This window comes from Abramis brama (assembly GCF_963993115.1).
Source record: "Abramis brama genome assembly, chromosome: 25".
Lineage (NCBI taxonomy): Eukaryota > Metazoa > Chordata > Actinopteri > Cypriniformes > Leuciscidae > Abramis > Abramis brama.
This window is the reverse complement of record NC_139987.1, coordinates 27008666-27024196: the sequence shown is the minus strand read 5'-3', so window position 1 is coordinate 27024196 and position 15531 is coordinate 27008666. Positions and strand designations below refer to the sequence as shown.

The 15531-nt window shown below is 37.6% G+C and overlaps 1 long non-coding RNA gene across 1 annotated transcript; it reads left to right on the top strand.

Moving 5' to 3' along the window:
• The first annotated feature begins 203 nt into the window (after positions 1-203).
• Positions 204-10415, top strand: LOC311076865. The gene is made up of 4 exons (XR_014604713.1): positions 204-473; positions 7249-7297; positions 7387-7504; positions 7626-10415. It is a non-coding gene; the product is annotated as an uncharacterized lncRNA (long non-coding RNA).
• The last annotated feature ends 5116 nt before the right edge of the window (positions 10416-15531 follow it).

Sequence of the window (15531 nt, the reverse complement as noted above, 5' to 3'; positions counted from 1 at the left end):
TTGTAGTCTATGGTTTGAACTCTGAGCGTTGTAACTTTGCAGATTTTGTTTATGCTCATTAAAAAAAAATAATGGGAAAGAATAAAAGTAAAAACGGCTTGCCATACATACACCAAGATCCTTTGTGTCACCAGACAACTATAACCGACCAATCAATGGCGCCGCACGCAAGCGCGCTGAGGGGGCGGAGCCTCCCAGACCCCGCCCATCGCCGGGTAATCAACGGTCCGTCTGAACCGAACTGCAGTGCAGAGCCGGAATGGGGGGGCTTGGCCCCGGTCCAGCACGGTCAAAATTAGCTCTCTGTTGAATCACATGCAGTCAGCCATTGGAAGCGGCTGAGTCCCAGTCCTGCAGCCTTGTATGGGGTTGTCAGAGCCCCGCAAGGCTGCTGCTCGGGTCTGCCTTCATCCACAGACGACTTTTCCAGCACTAACTTTACAGTGAAAGGACAAGAACAAAGGCTTTCATCTGTAAGTAAACCTTAACACATTCGCCAAAAGTTCAAAAACGAAGAATAATAGGGACTTCTTTAACGCTAGTTAGTTATTCTTCTAGTACTGCATATAATGTATGAAATTGTGTTTATCTTAGTCCAAAACATGTCTAGACTGTATCCAGCTCACAAAAAGCAGGACAGATGGGAATAAAATCGAACAAACGGGAATAACGAAAGTGCCGCTGATATCGCAGCGCCTCCTTTGTTCTGTTTGCCGTTGAACAGGAAAGTCTAAACTTGATTTACTAGATTAATAAACGGCAGAAAAGACAGTCAAAGACCAGCAGCAGCACAATAACTGAATGTACTAATGTTATTTGTACCCAGACACGGACTGACTGTATTCCCCCAGTCTGCCACCTACACACACACAAACACAGCTTTAAAGCATTACGGGTTATTGATGCTGATTATAAGAAACGTTTAAATGTTGCACTGTTGTGTGGGTTTAAACCTGTTTTCAGTATCATCAGCCCTTCCAAGGGAAAAACCCGACAGCATTGCAGCCTCTCGATGCCAAACTCGTTTCTCAGTTCATGTTAGGACAAGGGTTGTCTTATTTTCCACCATTTTCAGCTCATTCAGCAGAGCTATACCAGAATGCCTTGTGCTCAAAGCAGGAATACCACATATCTGTGACTGGCTAGGGAGCTCCAAAGCTGTTGCATGCACAGCACAGTCCTAAATTTAGACTCAAAGATGAAGTCATGCATACGGGCATCGTCGGTAGACGTGTCTCCTTTGCTGTTACACTTATTCCAGCATCATGCAAATCATCATGGTCTGTTTTCAAATGCTTATTATTATACAGACATCAAGGGCATTTGATTGCAGTGTCATTTCAAACCCCCTTTTTTGTGTGCATTGCATTGCATGGGATTGATATGCATGCATTTTTAGTTTTTTTTTGGTACAATTATGCAATTGCTCATTATTGCATTGTGAATATATATGATTAAAAACCCAGTGTAGACTAGGGTATCGTTGGCGTGAGCTGGAACCGTGTCAGCAGGGGCGTTTTTCCACAATCAGTCTGTTCTGCAGCAGGCAGATGGGTTCATTGGGTTCATGCGCGCTCAGTATGGCGGGCTGAGGCGGGGGAAAATGTGACCTCGTTTGACTGGATTTGGAAACGCTCCAAGCTGCAGTCAGGGAAGTGGAATGGGAAGCCAGTGTCTGGCCCCACGATTGCAACCGTGTGCATTTGCTTAAGAAAATAAATGCATATTCTGCATTGTTCGTTGCATTTGTCGTTCAAATGTTCAAAACGCTTCTGTGGTGCATGATATCGGCTCACACCGAGTTTATCAAATAGATTCAGTCGTCGTCTGAAGTCTGTCTGACTCAGCAGGAATGTGGGAGGATGAATGTTTCTTCAGAGCAGAGATTATGACCTTACATTCACGAGACATTATGCATCTGATGTTTTGGTAATAGAGTAAAAATTCCATTTTCTACAAAGGTCATTTTATTTTCAATAATAACAACTTGCATTGCAAACCTTTAAAGACAGACCTACTGGGAACTAGGGTGTTAATCGATGGTATATGCTTTTGTTGAAGAAAAACAGCCCACATTATTTCTTGAATAACTAATTTTAATTGAAATAATCTTGTTTAATGTGGAATTCTTGGTGGAAAACTAAATTCTTCAAAGAAATGTCTACCAATTAGAGGTATATATACAAATTTTTTTTTTAAACTGGCTATATATATATATATATATAATATACACATTTTGGCAGTTTAAATTTATTTTTTTTCTTGTCATTTGGATTGCTTCATAGGATTGTAGTTAAAGCCATTAACTAGAGTCTTGTATCTTTGTCTTTTTGTCCAATTTTCTAATTTTCAAATCAATGTTTATGATTCACCTCATTGCTGGTTCACATGATGTGATGTGCCGAATAATTAGTCTAATTAATCACAAATTAATTGCACATCAAATTTGGCGGAGAAATTAATCCCAAAAGATAATTTAAAGTTATTATTGTGATAAATGAGAAAAGCATCAAATAAACATTATTAAAAAGTAGCTTTAGATGGATAGATATTTTAGAAATAAATATTTTATTATTCAACCTAGAATTTTTTACACAGACCTATAGGCTACAACGGCCATAACCTTTTTTCTGAAGCTGCAGCTGAATTGGTATTTAGATACATTTACAGACCAAAACAGTTTGGTTACCAACATTCTTCAAAATATCTTCTTTTATGTCTCACAAAAGCAAGAAAGTCATACAGATTTGAAACGACAAATAAACAGAATTTTCTTTTTTGGGCAAACTATTCCCCCCCCCCCAAAAAAAAAATAAAAAAATATATATATATATAAATATATATATATATATATATATATATATATATATATATATATATATATATATATATATATATATATATAATATAATATTATTATTATTATTATTATTATTATTATTTTTTTAATGAAATGATACTCTAAATAAGAAACTAAAACTACCAGTAGGTGGCAGTAAATGAGTTAGTCATTGAATCATTCATTGATTCGTTTTAAAAGGCTGATTCATTCAGGAATTAAATAAATGGCTCTCTTTATGAATGAGTCACTGAATTATTGGTTCACCCGATTGATTCGCTGATTCATTCAGAAACAAAGCACTGCTGTGTGTTGCTCTGAGACACACAACACTTCTGTTCTGGCTTTATAAGTAATATTTTCATTGGCAAAATTGAGCAAAAACAGACAATAATGTGCCTAAAATATAACACAATATTAACTTCTTAATAATTGAACTGTTGAACAAAATCTATCACATTTACACTTGTGCTACTCAGAACAAAAACAGCATTAGTGTGATAGTGCGCTCGTTACTCATGTGATATTGCTTATATAATATACTATATAATATAATATAATATAAATGAGACAAACTGATACGGGCATTTTTGCCTTAATATCTTTAATTTTAGGATCATTCTAACCGATAAATGAATGTTATTTTTTCATAACTAATTAATGAAATGAACATAAATCGACAGCCATATCATACACATATATATATATATATATATATATATATATATATATATATATATACACACACACACACACACACACACACACACACAGACACAGACACAGACACACACACACAGACACATATATATATATATAGTGTATATATATACATACACACACACACACACACATATATATATATACAGTGTATATATACATACACACACACATATACACACATGTATATACAGTGCAATGCATAAGTTAATACACCCATGCTAAAGTTGACTAAAAAGAGGAATAAAAAATCATATTTTGGAAATTGAACTTAATGCCTTAATTTAAAAAATTAGGAAAAATCCAACCTTTAAGGACACCAATTTTCTTTGTGAATGAATAATGTATCGTAAATAAATAAATGTTCTTCCTTAAAATACATGGTGCATAAGTGTGTACACCCCTATGTTAAATTCCCATAGAGGCAGGCAGATTTTTATTTTTAAGTATTTAAAAAAAAAAAAATTTAGGATACTATGCATCCTGATAAAGTTCCCTTGGCCTTTGGAATTAAAATAGCCCCACATCATCACATAGCCTTCACCATACCTAGAGACTGGCATGGGGTACTTTCCATAAGATCATCTCTCAATGCAAATCAAACTAGCTTTTAGGCTAACTGAAATAAAATCATGCCAGTCTCTAGGTATGGTGAAGGCTATGTGATGATGTGGGGCTATTTTAATTCCAAAGGCCAAGGGAACTTTATCAGGATGCATAGTATCCTAAAAAAAAATATAAAAAAAATACTTAAAAATAAAAATCTGCCTGCCTCTATGGGAATTTAACATAGGGGTGTACTCACTTATGCACCATGTATTTTAAGGAAGAACATTTATTTATTTACGATACATTATTCATTCACAAAGAAAATTGGTGTCCTAAAAGGTTGGATTTTTCCTAATTTTTTAAATTAAGGCATTAAGTTCAATTTCCAAAATATGATTTTTTTATTCCTCTTTTTAGTCAACTTTAGCATGGGTGTATTCACTTATGCATTGCACTGACAAGAGTGTCACTGTGGCACAAAGTATCACAATACTTAGTAACTTGATATTTTAATGGATTTATATTGGTCCATCTACATCTATACTGATATGATGACGATACCATGTTAAAATTGCTGAACACCACAATATGGAACACAACCTTGTTTTTCTCGGATCTACATATGTGCAATTTAAGACTTTTGAAGGCCAAAAAAAATGGATAAGAAATTGATTTTGAATGAATATTTTATGTCGATATACAATTGTTACATAATGTTAAAACTAATCCTGCTATTGATATCTTTGTAAGACTGCCGACCCTATAGAACAGTGGCAAGGGAAAACAAATGTCTGGCGAATACATTTACATGCCCTCTTTAACCCCTATATATATATATATATATATATATACGCGCGCGCACACACACACACACACACACACACACACACACACACACATATATGTATATATATATGTATATGTATATATATATATATATGTATATATATATATATTAGGGCTGTCAAAAGATTAATCGCGATTAATCGCATCCAAAATAAAAGTTTGTGTTTAAATAATATATGTGTGTACTGTGTATAATTAAATTTGTATCTAGAAATACACACACATGCATGTATATATTTAAGAAAAATGTGTTATTTATATATAAAAAAATTATATTTATATATAATATAAATTATATATAAATATATACAGTATATGTATGCAAATATTTCTTAACTATATACATGCATGTGTGTGTATTTCTAGATACAAAATAATTATACACAGTACACACACATATATTATTTAAACACAAATTTTGGATGCGATTAATCGCGATTAATCTTTTGACAGCCCTAATATATACAGTGAGGAAAATAAGTATTTGAACACCCTGCTATTTTGCAAGTTCTCCCACTTGGAAATCATGGAGGGGTCTGAAATTGTCATCGTAGGTGCATGTCCACTGTGAGAGACATAATCTAAAAAAAAAAATCCAGAAATCACAATATATGATTTTTTAACTATTTCTTTGTATGATACAGCTGCAAATAAGTATTTGAACACCTGTCTATCAGCTAGAATTCTGACCCTCAAAGACCTGTTAGTCTGCCTTTAAAATGTCCACCTCCACTCCATTTATTATCCTAAATTAGATGCACCTGTTTGAGGTCGTTAGCTGCATAAAGACACCTGTCCACCCCATACAATCAGTAAGAATCCAACTACTAACATGGCCAAGACCAAAGAGCTGTCCAAAGACACTAGAGACAAAATTGTACACCTCCACAAGGCTGGAAAGGGCTACGGGGAAATTGCCAAGCAGCTTGGTGAAAAAAGGTCCACTGTTGGAGACATCATTAGAAAATGGAAGAAGCTAAACATGACTGTCAATCTCCCTCGGACTGGGGCTCCATGCAAGATCTCACCTCGTGGGGTCTCAATGATCCTAAGAAAGGTGAGAAATCAGCCCAGAACTACACGGGAGGAGCTGGTCAATGACCTGAAAAGAGCTGGGACCACCGTTTCCAAGGTTACTGTTGGTAATACACTAAGACGTCATGGTTTGAAATCATGCATGGCACGGAAGGTTCCCCTGCTTAAACCAGCACATGTCAAGGCCCGTCTTAAGTTTGCCAATGACCATTTGGATGATCCAGAGGAGTCATGGGAGAAAGTCATGTGGTCAGATGAGACCAAAATAGAACTTTTTGGTCATAATTCCACTAAACATGTTTGGAGGAAGAAGAATGATGAGTACCATCCCAAGAACACCATCCCTACTGTGAAGCATGGGGGTGGTAGCATCATGCTTTGGGGGTGTTTTTCTGCACATGGGACAGGGCGACTGCACTGTATTAAGGAGAGGATGACCAGGGCCATGTATTGCGAGATTTTGGGGAACATCCTCCTTCCCTCAGTTAGAGCATTGAAGATGGGTCGAGGCTGGGTCTTCCAACATGACAATGACCCGAAGCACACAGCCAGGATAACCAAGGAGTGGCTCTGTAAGAAGCATATCAAGGTTCTGGCGTGGCCTAGCCAGTCTCCAGACCTAAACCCAATAGAGAATCTTTGGAGGGAGCTCAAACTCCGTGTTTCTCAGCGACAGCCCAGAAACCTGACTGATCTAGAGAAGATCTGTGTGGAGGAGTGGGCCAAAATCCCTCCTGCAGTGTGTGCAAACCTGGTGAAAAACTACAGGAAACGTTTGACCTCTGTAATTGCAAACAAAGGCTACTGTACCAAATATTAACATTGATTTTCTCAGGTGTTCAAATACTTATTTGCAGCTGTATCATACAAATAAATAGTTAAAAAATCATACATTGTGATTTCTGGATTTTTTTTTTTAGATTATGTCTCTCACAGTGGACATGCACCTACGATGACAATTTCAGACCCCTCCATGATTTCTAAGTGGGAGAACTTGCAAAATAGCAGGGTGTTCAAATACTTATTTTCCTCACTGTATATATATATATATAGGGGTTAAAGTGGGCATGTAAATGTATTCGCCAGACATTTGTTTTAATATATACACACACACACACACACACACACACACACACACATATATATATATATATATATATATATATATATATATATATATATGCATGTATGTATGATCACTCACTTACTCACTCACTCACACACATAAATTAATTGCGCTCTTTCTCTCTCTCCTGCAGGTTCCTTCTTCAAAATGACACCAACAAGAGCAATGGGGGATCCCATTAGGTAGGTTGAGTCCCCCAGTAATCAGTGTTTTGATGACATCACAGTGTCCCGAGCGGTGATTTCCATCTATTGTTCGTTCTCTTCCTCAGAGCGAACGGCCTTGTTCCCGAGCCTGGCGGCGTGGAGAGGAGCCGCCACGAAAGATCGACATTCCTGTCTGATGTAGGATAGAGAACAGGCCTCTGTGGGGAGAGATTGTATCCTCATGTATATTATTTTTTATTTCCTAAATCATGTACATCCTTATTTTCTATGGTTATGGCGTGCGATACAGATGAATTATGACGCTGGGGCTTTTCCCCCATCTATGTGATTAATACAATTTTAGAAAAACCTGGGACTCTAAGCCTTGATGATATGCTCTTCGGAAGGGGGCGGCAGTAAAGACACACAGCACCTCAAGACAGACTGGAGCTTCACTGAAGACCCACACGTGTGTGTTTGTTCCCGGGGGTCCGGGACCCTGGCGGCAGCAGCAGCATGTCTTCCACTTGTCCACTTCTACTTTGCACGGCTGGAGTCTTTCATATCTCTGTGAATTCCCTGTGAACAAAAAACCCACCAAGAAACGTTAACAGTGTTCTGTAATGACATGCAACAACAACGCTGTAATGTGACGAACACTAGCGCTCGACCAATACGTGTTGTTTAAGGCCGATACCAATGTCAGGGTTCCCATAGAAATATCAGTGACTTTGAATCTTGGAAATGAATAAAATCACGAAAAAAGTCATGGGAAGTCTGTTGTTTTGAGGATGCGCTGGTTATTTAATCATCAAATGATGTGGGAACCCTGCAGTATCTATAATAAAATTGAATAATAGCAAATGAGACCATTGCCAAATTTATATAAATATATCTCTTTTTTTTGGTTGCATTTTTATTGATTTATAATTCTCTAAAAAGTATTTGAAGTCAAAACTAGCACTTCTGTGAACCGGCCGATGGCAACTTTGACATTATCGCCAAAAATAAGTATCACTTCTCACAGAAGCACTGTGATGTCCCTCCTCACACCCATCAATACGTCTTCATTACTAAAACACGTAAACGTCAGTCAATACTCACACCTTACAGTATTTACTAAGGCTAAGAGTCCCCACTTCTCATGCAGTTACTAAAAAGCTGCAGAGTTCATCTTTTTGGTTTCATTTTTGTAGTATTTGCTTAATTTTTTTGCTTTTTAACTTTTTTTGTTGCTTTGCCAGTATATTAAAGTGTAATCATGTACGTTGTGATATAGAAGTAGCTGTAGAGATGCATTGTTTCCTTGTGGTAAGTGACTGAGATGCTGCCACGGATTTGAGACACTGATGAATGGTGCTATTTTGGACTTTAATCTGCTCCTTGTGAAGGAAGCTCAGATGGGTTTTATTTTATATGTTCATGTTCAGAAGAGGTGTTGGTTCTTTGTTGTCTGGTTTATCTTTCCTGTAGCTCAAACAGTAGAGCGTTGGCGCTTGCAACGCCAAGGTCATGGGTTCGATTCCCAGGGAAAGCAAGAACTGATAAGAATGTAAATGTGTACCTTGAAAATGCAATGTAAGTCGCTTTGGATAAAAGCGTCTGCCGAATGCATAAATGTAAATGGTTGTCGTAACTCGGATCGGATCGACTTTATTCCCCCTTGTTGTTTCCGTGTGGCTTTCTCATTGGACAGAAAAACAGATTTGTTAAAGAGTTGGTGTTTTGTTTCCTTTCATTTTTTTGGTTTTCCTCAGAGATTGTTATTTGAAAAATTCTAAAACTTCAGACAATCGGAGCAATCACAAAACTGCAATTATTAACACTATTTACCCTTTACTGTAAAGGTTTAAATCAAGGAGTAGTTACAGTTCCTGGCACTAGTCACTTCTGGCAATAGCAAACTCAGTCTAGATCTCATACTTAAAGCACAGGGTATCTTACCAGAGCGAATCTCATGTTTTTGTTGAGCAGTGAATTCCTTAAACACATCAAGGACGCATTCAAGTAGACAGAGGCTGTTGTTGCTGTTGTAGTTTGCTGTGCTCAGTCCCAGGGATGCACCGATACGAAAACTTTGGCTGATAACTTTTCATATGTTAAAGCCGATAACCGATATATTGGCCGATAAATCTAAATCCAAATTTTTATGTAATTTTTGAGAACCTGATTACAAAAACAAAAGTCTCACCATTAAAAGCCACATCCCAAACACACAATTATGATCTCATTATAATTTTATGTAGCCGATAAGACAGACTTGTGCTGCACATTTCCTGTTTTAAAGTGATTCCAATCATATTTCAAACAATTTAAAGCCATCATGTTGAACAGTGCGCATCTGAAGAGTCTCAGCTGATGGAAATAATCCATTATTTATCGGCTTTAATATTTTGGCCAAATTTTCTTATCGGGCTGATAACATTAAAAATGACCATATATCGGCTGATACCGATATGGTGGCATCCCTATATACACACACACACACACACACACCAGGGCAGCTGAGGTCAGATTTATCCTCCGCCGTTTATCCTACACCAGCTGGAAATGTCTAATAAGTACAAAAACACTAGTTTCATTCGTTTACCGCACAGGTTCCTTTGGTGTATTTTCTAAGGCAAAAAATGTAGCATCAAAAACCAACTTTCTCATTGACATTTTTAGCAACTGCTCTTGTAAATGAGTTTTATGGGTTAAAGAACCAAAAGCTTTATATTTATTCATTTAAGTAGCACTCGGTATTTGCAGTTTTGTCTTTGCTTCCAGTTCACATACTTCTAACAATCCTAATTCAAAGACCAACTGGAAAGCCCACCTTAGTTTCTTAGTCTTCCATATATTTTTCCACTAAACTGGGGACCTTCCCAGCTTGCTCTAGTCTTTCCTTAGTGCTTACGGCGTATCGACTGCATGCTCTTCCTTTTGTTTCTGCTCTGAATAATTCTCCTCACAGTTTCTTCTCATAGATTAGGTATGCTAACTGTGTTGTAAATAGCCAGTGAATAGCTTCTCGTATGTTGAATTATTCTGTAATTGTGTATGATTGGTGTATAAAACATGAATTCTAGCCTCGTCATCTTTTTGAAGATGAACTGGTGTTTCATGTAATTTTGCAACTTAAGCTGTAGTTGAATAAATATGCAAGCTCTCACTATTGGTGTTGTTTATTGGGCTTGAAATTGAAATATTACATTATATACACTAGTGTTCAAAAGTTTGGAGTCAGTTAAGATTTTTTTTTTTTTTTTTTCAGTAAGGATGCATTCAATTGATCGAAAGTTACATTTATAATGTTCTAAAAAAAAATATTTAAAATAAATGCTGTTCTTTTGAACTTTCTATTCATCAAAGAATCCTGAAAATAAAAATGCATCACAGTTTCCGGAAAAATACGAAGCAGCACAACTTTTTTCAACATTGATAATAATAATAAAAGTTTCTTGAGCATCAAATCATCATATTCGAATGATTTCTGAAGGATCATGTGACACTGAAGACTGGAGTAATGATGCTGAAAATTCAGCTTTGATCACAGGAATAAAATACATATTAAAATAGAAAACGTGACATGAAGCGTTCTCCTGCTAGAAGGAGCCATAGATGGTCATAAAAGGATGGACATGGTCATCAACAATACTCAGGTAGGCTTTGGCGATTAAATGATGCTTAAGTGGTACTAAGGAGTACAAAGTGTGCCAAGAAAACACCCATTACAGCAGCACCAGCCTGAACCGCTGATATAAGGCAGGATGGATCCATGCTTTCATGTTGTTTACACCAAATTCTAACCCTACCATCTAAATGTTGCAGCAGAAATCGAGACTCATCAGACCAGGCCACGTTTTTCCAATCTTCTATTGTCCAGTTTTGGTGAGCCCGTGTGAATTATAGCCTCAGTTTGCAGTTCTCAGCTGACAGGAGTGTGTCTTCTGCTGTTATAGCTCGTCTGCCTGCAGGTTTGACGTGTTCATAGATGCTCTTCTGCAGACTTCGGTTGTAACCAGTGCTTATTTAAGTTACTATTGCCTCTCTATCAGCTTAACCAGTCTCGTACAACGACGTAACTCGATGCTTAACTACTGTAGTACGATGCATCGTTGAAGAAACCAACTAGCTAGTCACGACAGTTTCCCGAAACCATATTGTTGCAAATTGGTCGTTCAACCACGTTGGTTAATAATGTCACGCAGGTGGTGGAGTAATAACTTTTTTTACGAATCTTTTTTTAGATCTTATTAATGCTAGATGTTTTGCTATAAATTACAGACATGGCATCTGAGGACTGCTTCTCATTTTTCTCAGTTATTTTGCTTTATTTCCAGATTAAATCATTGGCTCGTTCATACGCACTATAGAGCTCGTTCGCACACGCGCACTCTTCAAAAACGACACTTAAAATCTCTTGACAAACTAAAAGACGTAAATGACATTTGTATGTAGGCTATTATAAATAAAAGATATAGATTGTAGCGAATGTCAGCTTGCTTATTTGGCTTAAGATAAGGATTTATTGAGTCCACATGTCATGCTTCTAACCACAGGTCGAGAGCTGTTGCTCCAAACACACAACTTTGCGATGCTGTTCGCGAATGTTCATTAGAAATATGGTTTCGGGAAACACAGAGTCGTTGAACTGATGATAACGACATAACTTAAAACCAGTTGGATAAAGATGCTTTCGGGAAACACACCTCAGGTCGTTCTCCTTTGACCTCTAGCATCAACAAGGCTCTTTCACCCACAGAACATTTTCTCTCTTTTGGACCTTTCTCTGTAAACCCCAGAGATGGTGGTGCATGAAAATCCCAGTAGATCACCATTTTCTGAAATACTCAACAACCATGCCACGTTCAAAGTCACTTAAATCCCCTTTCTTGCCCATTCTGATGTTCAGTTTGAACTTCAGCAGATCGTCTTGATCATGTCTATGCCTAAACGCATTGAGTTGCTGCCATGTGATTGGCTGATTAGATTTGCGTTAAAGAGTAAACAGGTGTACCGAATAAAGTGGCCGGTGTGTGTATATCACAATAGAAAACAGTTATTTAAAACTGCAATGATATTTCACCGTTTTCACTGTATTTTTGATAAAATAAATTCAATCTTTGATGAGCATAAGAGAATTCTTTCAAAAAAAACATGAAAAATTCTTACTGACCCCGAACTTTTGAATGGTGTACAGGCGCAAAACTCTGAGACTTTGTTTCTTTATTTCTTGACTTGAACTTTTAATGAAAAAAAACAAAAACTTTTTCAGTGTGTTCTCAGACTTTTAGGACTTCACATAGTTATTCGCTATTTTCAGAGTATACGTGTTTCCTGGTCAGGTAATTAAGAAGACTAATATGATGTAATTTACTTCTTAAACACCCATTTTCAACGTTTGTTCGCCTCATTCAGATGCCAATGCTGTCATTTAATAAAGTACAGTCCTTTCAATGGAAAGTGATTATGTCTGTTAGGCGAACTCTGTGGTTTTATACAAGGGTACAAGGAATCTTTTCAGTCCTAATCACATGGAAAGTGCCTTCAAGCGCAATTCAGAGCTGGAATTTGGAAAGCCGAGGCACAGATCCTTGTATAAGCTGATCATTTAGACGTCTGAGAGTCTTCCACAGATGGCACTGAAACGTCTCTGTAATGGACAACAGCTCTGGTCAAGCACACCGCTCATATGTGATTTGACAAAGCATTTGTACAGCTGAACCTCCCTGGATGGAGTTTAAAATCCCTTCGCTTCTCCATCTGTTGGTTTTAATGATCTCTTCGCACAAAAAGGCCTTTCATTAACTACGCATCGCCGGTCATGTGCACACTATGATCATATAACCCTGGTGCTTTTAACCACATTTTGGCAGAAATAGAAGGTGTCCAGTTCTACGGAAATGGGCTGCTGGATTAAACAAGATCTACTTCAATCTGTTTCTGACTGAAAGGATACTAGAACAAGCTCCTGCACCCTTTATTTTAAAGATTACATTTGTAAAGCATCCCCAAAACAAGTATTCGGACCGTCAAGTCACTCTTAAAAATGCCTACATTGCATTGAAAAATGTAAATTATAAAATAGTTAGATACAGTAAACTAATATAAATCAATATATACTATATAGCAAATCTCGGCTGTGTGGCTGTATATATATTCGCAAAAAAGTAAACGCACAGCTCTATATAAAGTTAAATATAAGTATGTCTTTATCCTCATATACACTCACCTAAAGGATTATTAGGAACACCTGTTCAATTTCTCATTAATGTAATTATCTAATCAACCAATCACATGGCAGTTGCTTCAATGCATTTAGGGGTGTGGTCCTGGTCAAGACAATCTCCTGAACTCCAAACTGAATGTCAGAATGGGAAAGAAAGGTGATTTAAGCAATTTTGAGCATGGCATGGTTGTTGGTGCCAGACGGGCCGGTCTGAGTATTTCACAATCTGCTCAGTTACTGGGATTTTCACGCACAACCATTTCTAGGGTTTACAAAGAATGGTGTGAAAAGGGAAAAACATCCAGTATGCGGCAGTCCTGTGGGCGAAAATGCCTTGTTGATGCTAGAGGTCAGAGGAGAATGGGCCGACTGATTCAAGCTGATAGAAGAGCAACTTTGACTGAAATAACCACTCGTTACAACCGAGGTATGCAGCAAAGCATTTGTGAAGCCACAACATGCACAACCTTGAGGCGGATGGGCTACAACAGCAGAAGACCCCACCGGGTACCACTCATCTCCACTACAAATAGGAAAAAGAGGCTACAATTTGCACGAGCTCACCAAAATTTGACAGTTGAAGACTGGAAAAATGTTGCCTGGTCTGATGAGTCTCGATTTCTGTCGAGACATTCAGATGGTAGAGTCAGAATTTGGCGTAAACAGAATGAGAACATGGATCCATCATGCCTTGTTACCACTGTGCAGGCTGGTGGTGGTGGTGTAATGGTGTGGGGGATGTTTTCTTGGCACACTTTAGGCCCCTTAGTGCCAATTGGGCATCGTTTAAATGCCACGGCCTACCTGAGCATTGTTTCTGACCATGTCCATCCCTTTATGACCACCATGTACCCATCCTCTGATGGCTACTTCCAGCAGGATAATGCACCATGTCACAAAGCTCGAATCATTTCAAATTGGTTTCTTGAACATGACAATGAGTTCACTGTACTAAAATGGCCCCCACAGTCACCAGATCTCAACCCAATAGAGCATCTTTGGGATGTGGTGGAACGGGAGCTTCATGCCCTGGATGTGCATCCCACAAATCTCCATCAACTGCAAGATGCTATCCTATCAATATGGGCCAACATTTCTAAAGAATGCTTTCAGCACCTTGTTGAATCAATGCCACGTAGAATTAAGGCAGTTCTGAAGGTGAAAGGGGGTCAAACACAGTATTAGTATGGTGTTCCTAATAATCCTTTAGGTGAGTGTATATATAGCACATTTGTATAGGGCGATATAGCAAATCTCTGCCTGATTTTTTATTTAGTTGCAAAATGCCACTATATTATCGTTCAACTCTTTATAAAGTTGGATATCCAACTTTATTTGCATACATACTTGTGTAAAGCAATATTGCAAATCTCAACTGCTTGATTTGCTACAAAATGTAAACTACAGTATTGCCCAGCTCTAATCTGCTACATGCAACTAATAAGGCATGAAGATTTTGAGATTATAAACATTAAAATCATGATTTTCTGTACAACTTTTTACTTTTGTTTTGAGATTTTATTTGATGAAATGCATACATTTCTTATAGTGTTCAAATACACATTTAGTGCAGTCATTGTTAGTGTTCATGTAATCTTTTTTTATCATCCTATAGTCTGAAGGAACTTGCACAGGATTTTACTACAAGAGTGCTGAAGTTTCTCTTTGTGTTCTACAGCAATATTTTACCTAATGAATTGGTTTGGGAATGCAAACAAGATTATCTGAGTTTAGCGGCCTATAAAACTTCCTGTTTTCCGAGCGCTGCGGGACAACAGTCTTGTGCAATGAGCTTCATGTAAACAGGATCCTGTACTTCCCTGCAAACAGCGCTGTTATCCAATTATTACAGATGACCGTCATTGCTCTTCTGGACAGTTGAAGCTCTGGTTTGTTGCTTGGCTCTAATCATAAATACACCCAGGATAATGTACAGTAACCTCAAAATGCATTGGACACTACACCATGCATTAGGTGCTGGACGATAAACCAGGTGAACAAATACACTTACATTGAAGGAAGGACACGAGCCATGAATAGAGACCATGCAGGAGCC